Below are 9,074 nucleotides of genomic sequence, written 5' to 3'. Positions count from 1 at the left end.
TTTTTTTTTTTTTTTAAAAAAAATTAACTTCATATATTTATATCATATATATGAAGGAGGAAATTACAAATCAACTCCTATAACAAGGAGGAAAGACAAATTACGCCACCCAGGGTTCGAACTCAAGACCTCCAGGATGGACGCGGTATCCAGCACCCTTTACCGCTAGGCTAAGGGGCTTGGATGGGTTTAGGTTTAGGGTTCAGGGTTTTTTTTTTTTTTTTTTTTTTTTTTAAAAAAAAAAAATTAACTTCATATATTTATATCATATATTTATATCATATATATGAAGGAGGAAATTACAAATCAACTCCTATAACAAGGAGGAAAGACAAATTGCGCCACCCAGGGTTCGAACTCGAGACCTCTAGGATGGACGCGATATCCAGCGCCCTTTACCGCTAGGCCAAGGGGCTTGGATGGTTTAGGGTTCAGGGTTTTTTTTTTTTTTTTTTTTTTTTTTTTTTTTTAGGAGGATCGACGATGGTTCCCCATCTACCCTCCGATGTGACTCGGACCCCCGACCTAACAGTTGGAGGTGAAGCGTCTTACCCCGTAGGTGCGCTTCGTTGTCATTCTGGGCCCACAGGCCCAAGGAGAAATTAATCCCCAAATCTGCACTTCCTAGGATTCGAACCTGCGACCTCCTAGGAAGTGAAAGCTCCCTGATATCAACTCCCAAGCCACTAGAGCAGCTTGGTTGGATGGTTTAGGGTTTTTTTTTTTTTTTTTTTTTTTTTTTAGGAGGATCGACGATGGTTCCCCATCTACCCTCCGATGTGACTCGGACCCCCGACCTAACAGTTGGAGGTGAAGCGTCTTACCCCGTAGGTGCGCTTCGTTGTCATTCTGGGCCCACAGGCCCAAGGAGAAATTAATCCCCAAATCTGCACTTCCTAGGATTCGAACCTGCGACCTCCTAGGAAGTGAAAGCTCCCTGATATCAACTCCCAAGCCACTAGAGCAGCTTGGTTGGATGGTTTAGGGTTTAGGGTTTAGGGTTTAGGGTTTAGGGTTTAGGGTTTTTTTTTTTTTTTTTTTTTTTTTCCTCAAACACCATCACGGCGGGGGGTTAAGGCGGACCCCCAACCTGTATATATCAAAAATCACCAAAAGAACATACATCAGACGAGCCCAAAAGTGACTCGGTCCGCACGAGAGATACAAAACACAAGAGCTAACAAAGCTACTATGGTATCCCCACAGACCGGGTACTAACCATCTAACTAAAGAGAGAATAAACATAACAAAGCTATACATCATAAAAAGGACAAGGATGATGGCCAAAAGCGGGCCAAATCCAAAGGAAATAAAAAAACCATAAATCAAAACCACGAACCAAGTGAAGTAGTCATCCATCTCGATATCTGAATCTGAAGTTCGGATAGCCCAACTGGTCCATCCTGACGAGCGACTTCAAATACCGAGGCGCTGAATCCGCATCGAAGAAGGTGATGGCAGGGGTCTGGACCCCCCTACCTGCCAAAAAGTCTGCTGGTCGGTTGCCCTCTCGAAAGATGTGAGAGAACATGAACTGTATCTGTGCGAGCAAAGTACGAATGCGAGCCATGTGATGTCTCACATCCGCTGCTCCTCTGCGTCCTGAAGTGAACACCGCGACCACTGCTGCCGCATCCATCTCGACCCAGACATGCGAGGAGAACTGCATAGCCAGTGTCAGCCCGTGAAGAAGAGCTAATAGCTCCGCCTCGAAGGCCGACCCAGCTGCGAGAGGCATACAAAAGGCCCCCAGGAGAGAACCGTCTGAGCCCCGAACCACTCCCCCACCGCCTGCCTGTCCCGTCGAGCTAGTAAAGGCCCCGTCGGTGTTCAGCTTCACCCAAGGATCGTCGGGTGGATGCCAAAGCACTTGCAGGGACCTCAGAACTCGCCGGCGAGGAGGAGCCAAAGGCATGAAGTCAACGGCCGGGGTGCAACCGCGCCAATGAAGGGGGACTAGCACACCCGCCGCCACCAAGATCCGCAGGTGCCGAACAACCTGCCAAATAACATGTGAAGAACGAAAAGAAATGCCGCGATGCTTGCAGCTATTCCTCTCCGTCCAGATAAACCAGTATACCAAACAGGGAATGATGAAACTAATGTGCAAGGCGGTGGCCCTGTGAGAGGACCTCCACCAAAAACCTAATCTAAGTGCAATGTCAGTGCACGTGTGAATGTGTGTGCTGATGTAAGGGAACCAGCCATCAAAGTAATCCCAAACCGATCTCGCCAGAGGACTCGACACAAACAAATGCTGAAACGACTCGACTGAAAAAGAAGAGACACAACAGAGACACTTGGATGCAAGAGAGATACCACGGGCCTGAACATAACACTCAACAGGGAGCCTCTGGAGGAGGAGGCGCCAGATGAAGACAGAGATGGTAGGGGTCAGCCCAGCATTCCAAACCATGCGAAGTCCGAAATGTCTAGGGGACCGTGTCCGGATGAGCTCCCAAGCTGAGGCCGTCGAGAACTCGCCATCGCCAGTGAGGCTCCATCGCATCACATCCCGCCTGCCCACCTCAATCGGAACAGCCCTGATAAGATCCAACACATGCAAAGGCACACCATACAAAGCCAGATAATCATGCAGTTTTTCAACATGCCAAGTATGATCATGCCAAAATCTAGAGACCTCAGCGGCAGGAAGATCAGTCCCGGGCGGACAATAGGTCCTAAGGGGGAGATCCCCGACCCACACGTCGTCCCAGAAACTAATCCGCCCTTCGCCTAGGGACCACCTAATGAGACCATGAACCTGACCCCTAATGTCCGTGAGACGATGCCAAATAGGACTATCATGCACAGAGTAAGGAGAAATGAAAGCACGACCAGCATGGAAACAATACTTGCGCATGGTGAACTGCGCCCAAAGTGAATCCTGCGCGAGAAATCTCCACCAGAGCTTGATGCTGAAAGCTTTGACGACCTCGCGGAAACGACGGATGCCGAGGCCTCCCTCATCCAACGGCAGGCAAATCTTCTTCTTCCAGCTAACCCAGTGGATCTTCCTCTGCTCCCCAACTGTGCCCCAAAAGAACCGAGCCAAGATCTGCTCCAACTCTCTCATCCAGTACTGATACGGCTTCAGGACCTGGAAGATGTGAAGAGGGATGGTGACAAGGGTGCTCTTGATCAGAGCGAGGCGCCCTCCAAGAGAAAGATGTCTGTGAGACCAGCTGTGAATCCGGTCCACCATCTTCTGTCGGATATCTAAAAGGTAGCCGGCCTTCAGCCCCCCCTTATAGATAGGGACACCAAGGTATGTGAAAGGGAGGAATCCCTGCTGGAATCCACTCGCCTCTGCCACCTCAGCGGCCCAAGCGTCGAACTTCTCAAAGAGGTAGAAATGACTCTTTCCCCTGTTCACCATCTGACCCGACACGGCAGAATAGTGCTCGAGACAATGAACCAGCCTCTCCACGGACTGTCTGTGCGCCCTGACAAAAATGATAACGTCATCGGCATAAGACAAATGGGATATGGCCGGCGCGCGCCTAGCACATCTATACTCCATATCGGGATATGTGTCAACCAGCCTGTTCAAGCTCCTCGAAAGATAATCAGCAGCAAGCACGAACAGCGACGGCGATAACGGATCTCCCTGGCGAAGTCCCCTCGTAGACTGAAAGAAACCTGCCGGAGCCCCGTTCACTAGCACTGAGAACCAGCAAGAAGAGATGCATCGATCGACCATACTCACCCACCCCGGCGGGAATCCCATCCTCTCAAGCACCAGGAGGAGGAAAGGCCACTGCACTCGATCATAGGCCTTAGCCATATCTAGCTTAAGGGCCAGATTAGGCGACTTTGCCTTCTGAATGAGCGACCTGCCGATATCGTGAATCAATTCCTGAGCCAAGAGCACATTATCACTAAGCAAGCGACCCTTTACAAAACCGCTCTGGTTCGGCGCCACAACCTGAGGAAGCAGCGGCGCCAAACGCGATGTCAAGATCTTGAAGATGATCTTGTTGGTCACGTTGCAAAGGCTGATCGGCCTGTACTCTGCCCAGGTCGCCGGGCTTGCCTTCTTCGGCAAGAGAATGATGGTCGTGGCCGTGAAGCTGCGAGGCATGGGAGCTCCTAAGAAGAAGTCCGCCACTGCTGCCACCACCTCTGCTCCTACGATGTCCCAACAGTGCTGGAAGAAAAGAGACGAGAAGCCATCCGGTCCCGAGGCGCTGTCCCCACTGATGCCAAAGACCGCCGCCCTCACCTCATCGAAGTCGGGAACTGCACAGAGGCCCTCGCGGTCCACGGAGTCTGGGAGACCGCGCAAGAGGTCAAGGTCCGGCTGCTCCAAGTGCTCAACGTCTGACGTGAGAAGCCGCTGGAAGTAGTCAACCGCCGACTGTCTGATGTCCTCCTCCGACGTGAGAGTCTGTCCTCCTGCCTGAATGGCGTGAATCCGGGACTTCACCCGCTTCTGTCGCACCCACCCGTGGAAGAATTTGGAGTTCCTTTCGCCTTCTGCCGCCCACCGAATGGCAGCCTTCTGCTTCCAGAAATCCTCCTCCATCCTAGTGCGGAGTACGTAGAGGGCGGTGCAACGGCTAAGCTCACTCCTGTGGGCTCCTGTCGGGTCCCCGTCGTAAGCCGCCTGCGCAGCGGCAACCGCCTCCTCTGCCTCCCTCAGCTTTTCAAAGATGTTCCCAAAGACCTCCCTGTTCCAACCCTTGAGAAAACCCTTAACTCTGCTGAGTTTGAACTGAAGATTAAGCATGCCGAAGAAGCCCGTCTCCGCCGTCCACACTCTGGCAATCTCATCCCTGAAAGTGTGATGCCTAACCCACATGTTCTGAAACCTGAACGAAGGCCTCGGAATCTGAGCCGTGAGCTGGCACCGCACAAGCAAAGGGGCATGATCTGAAGAGATCCTAGGCAAATGAGTCACCCTAGTAGCCGCAAAGGCGGTCGTCCAGTGCTCCCCAAGAAGAACTCTGTCCAATCTCTCCCAGAGCCCACTCCTCGTCCATGTGAACGGTGGGCCATCAAAGCCTGGGTCCAGTAGCTGGCAGTCTGCTACGGCGTCGGCGAAGTCCATCATCTCTCCGTGCCTGTCTGTCGTGCTGCCCTGTCTCTCTTCCTCCAACAAGAAGATGTTGAAGTCACCACCAACAAGCCAGGGGGCCCCGTCAGTGGCTAGAGAGATGTCCCTGAGCTTATTCCACAGATCGTATCTCCCCTCCCTCGAGCACTTAGCGTACACTACGGAGAGATAGATTGAAAAAGGGAATATCGCAGCAGAAACTCGGACGTGAAGGACCTGCTCGGAGTCGTCAATGACCTCGACCTGCCAGTCCCTGTGAGAGAAGATCCAAATCTTGCCGTTTGTGTTCGAACACCTAAACTGCAACCCAAATCGCCTACTAAAGAAAGAAGGCCGGGGATCCGTCTGGGGCTCAAGCACCGCGGCAAACAAAACACTATACATATCGATCATATTTTTGAAAGTGCCCTGGGTAGTAGCGTTCGCTATCCCCTGGGCATTCCAGATCATGAAATGAGAAGACATGGGAAACTCAGTAGGCTCCCGAGGCCGAAAGCCTCGCCTTCTTCGATGAACCCTCTGCGGGAGGGGAAATGGGTCCAATGTACTCCAACACTGGATCGGTGGAATCAAGTCTCGTCATCGGAACCTCCACTATCATATGATCGTAGTGGGCATCACTATCCACCTCAACCTCGGCCTCATCCGAGGGGGAATCCCTCAAAGCCCCAAACATGTTGTCGCCATGCACGACCATCGCCAGAGGGCCGTAACCGAAGCCGCGTGTAATAGAAGGCGCTCGGGATCTAGATCTCCGTTCACTCCCAGACGAGGACTCATCTCCCTCCATACCCTGCTGTCCCTCTCCCTCTGACACTGTCCTCGCCGAGGTGGCCTTCGCATGCTTCTTCTCTCGGTGCCTCTCTCGTCGCCTCTCGTAATAGGCTGCGCTCCTGTTGTTCTTCTTCTTCTTAGGCACGACGAAGCCATCGTCCCATGCAGCCTGTGAGCCCTCTGCGGCTGCCAAAGAAAGCCCGGGGTGTAAGACGGGGCCAGGGGCTGGCTCTCTGATCACGAAGCCATGTTTGCGCCTCTCCTGACGCAGTGGCTGTCCAACCTCCGGGGGAGGCCTCTCTGTAGGCTGGAACCTCAGGCCCTGAGGCTGTCTACTAGGGCCTGCCTGATGCGAGTCTCCCTCTCTGTTGGGAGGAGGCCGGTTCTGTGTGGACGGCCTTTGGGAGTAGTCCCTCTTGGGAGGCATAGGCCGCCTCCCAGAAGCATAGCATGTCGACGCCGAGTGACCTACATGCTTGCATTCAGAGCAATAAAGAGGGATCTTGTCCCATTTGACCTTCAACGTGACATGTTTCCCGGCAATGTCGATATCAATCTCATCAACAATAGGGCGCGACAAATCCACCTCGACACAAATGCGAGCAAATGAAACGCGGGATCTAGTGATAGTGGCCCTATCTACTTGTACGGGTTTGCCTAGCATCTCACCAATCGCAATAAGGGACGATTCTTCAAATAAGTGTACAGGCAAAGCAAGTATGTTGCACCAAATTGCGACAATAGGGATCTCAAAAAAAGGGTCGAAATCAGGAGTCCATTTAAAAACACGCATCGGGTGATGGTCAACATACCAAATAGGGGAATTGTTAGGCCCATTCAATAATTTCACATAATCACTCAAATCAGATAATTGAATAAAAATATGCTTCGCATTCAAAAAATTCCACGACATAGAACCAACAAATTTCATATTACCTAAAGCCTTTTGGATTTGGTGGGCAGGGGGGATAGAGTGTGAAAATTTGCCGACGATGGCGGGACCTAAACGGCCTGCAAGAAGAGAAGTTTCATCAGCCGAAAAAAATAAACAAGGTTTACCTTCGACAATGCGGACTTCGCCTCTTTTATCAGCTGTTTCACGATCAAGCAAAATGGGACCATCCGCGGGCTGCCCCGACCGAAGAACATTCGCCATGGAGCGGGCAAAATGCACGTTAGGTAGCCCGTCATTTGATTTATCGGGCTGGGAATTTTGTGCCGAAGCGGCAGCCTCCGTGGTCGATCCCTTTTCCGTTAGATTTTTCCAAATATTGGCATTTTGGGGCTGCAAGGAGGACAAGGGGGCAGCCGCAGAACTGCCTTGCATGGAGCAACCTCCGGTGACCCCCGTATGAATAAGGCCTGTGTGTTCAAGCGGAGGAAAATCAGTCATATCTTCATCCTCAAAAGCTGGCGTGAAAGGGGTTCGCCTCTGATTTTTCTGGGCCGAAAGGGAGGGCTGTATGCTGGCAGATTTCTGGGCAGTTTGCGGCTCCGAACTCCCGGCGAAGAAGGAAGCCGTGAGCTCTTTTCCAGCCCTAACCGAAGCATGCTTTTTTTTTGTTCCAAGGTTTGATTTTGAGGATTTATTTTTAGAGGCTGAGGCTGTATTAGGAGTAAAGTTGGCTGGGGGTTTTGGTGAAAGAGGATTGGGTTGTCGCTGCATGATTTTAGAAGGCTGGGAAAAAGTTTGGGCTGGAGGTGGAGGGGTAATGGGCTGCTGGGTTGTGGGTTGGGCTGGTGGGGAAGTATGTTTGGGCTGCTGGGAGAGAGCAGTAGAATTTAAGGAGTAGAGGTTTGTATTGGGCTGGGTAGAAGTGGGCTTATAGGCCGAGATAGGCAGATTTGAAGGTAGCCCAGAAGGCACAGAAATCTGGGCCGACGGAAAGGATGCAGAGCCCAACAGCAGAGGCCCATTTTGGTGGTCCAGCAAGGCATCCTGCAGCACCAGGGTTCGATTCTCGGCCAGGTCAAGAGAAGCAGCAGCCTCCCCATCAATTTTCTCATGCTCGACAAACAGCAGCCGGTCCATACCCAAAGCAGAAGAGTTGTTACCTTGATTGTTGGAGCCTCTCAAAGAATGTGAAGCCTTTTCATTTAAGGCTTGTATATTCCCCATGCAACTAGGCATGGAGTCATGCATGGAGTTGTTGGTAGGACTGCAAGGAGGCTGTTCAATCACTCCAGAAAAAGCGACGTGCTCTCCATTCCATAATGATGAACCACCTCCCATCCGAAGATTCTCGTACGTCTGGTCCCCTCCCTCACCTACGAACGTGTCTACAGCCAAGCTAGCAACAGTAAACGGCGGAGCACTGATCTCATCGGGCTCCTCGCGCGTCGCCGTCGGCAAGGTTGGCGGAATGAACCCTTCTTCAAAATGGCCATTTTTCTCATCAATGAGTCGCTGATCTTCCAATTCTTTCAGATATTCCTCATCATCATCAAGTAAGTCATCGTCTTCAAGCTCTTCAGCCGACATTGAAAGATCGGAGACGTTGGAAGACGCCCCGACGGCGAACTCCGAAATCGGCTGGAAACCCGCCTGTGGCGACGCAGATAAACCTTGTTCATGCTCTGCATGAGCATGTCCTTCAAAAACAGATACCAGCCGTTGGAGGGAAGTCTCCAGGCGCCTTGGCGGCCGGTCATCCATTGACGGCGAAACCGAGCTTTTCCGGCGATCACAAACGACCTCCGAATCACAGCCAAAACTCGTCGCCTTCTTCCAAACATGTTCAGGAACCTCATCCTTCCCAAAGAAGCTGTTGGTTTTACTGTCAAAGAGCAGGAACGGCTCCGGCGGCGGGTCCGCCATTGCCGCGAAGCTTCGGCTTGAAGCAGGCGACCGTCAAACCCTACCAGAAACACGAGAAAACACACAGAAACGAACCAGCAAAGACGGACAACTCGACGACACACCTAGACCCTACGACTGACAGGCAAAACCGCCGGAAACACGAGGAGGAAGACGACCGGAAAAAGGATTCCGGCGGGCAGAAACAAAAACCGGCCAAAAACCGGCCAAAACCACGACGAAAAATAAAATAAAAACGGACAGAAGGTAAAAACGACCAAGACGAACAAGATGGACGGAAAAAAACTAAGCGAAAAACACTAAAATCGGCGAAATCGGACTTGGGAAAAAATTTGGGCTAGAGAGCATTGTGTGTTTTTAGTGTGTGTGATTTGCATGCAAGGGCATGAATGCTTGGATGGTTTTTTTTTTGGTTTAGGGTTT

Source organism: Salvia splendens, chromosome 2 (assembly GCF_004379255.2).
Source record: "Salvia splendens isolate huo1 chromosome 2, SspV2, whole genome shotgun sequence".
NCBI lineage: Eukaryota > Viridiplantae > Streptophyta > Magnoliopsida > Lamiales > Lamiaceae > Salvia > Salvia splendens.
This window is presented reverse-complemented; position numbering follows the sequence as displayed.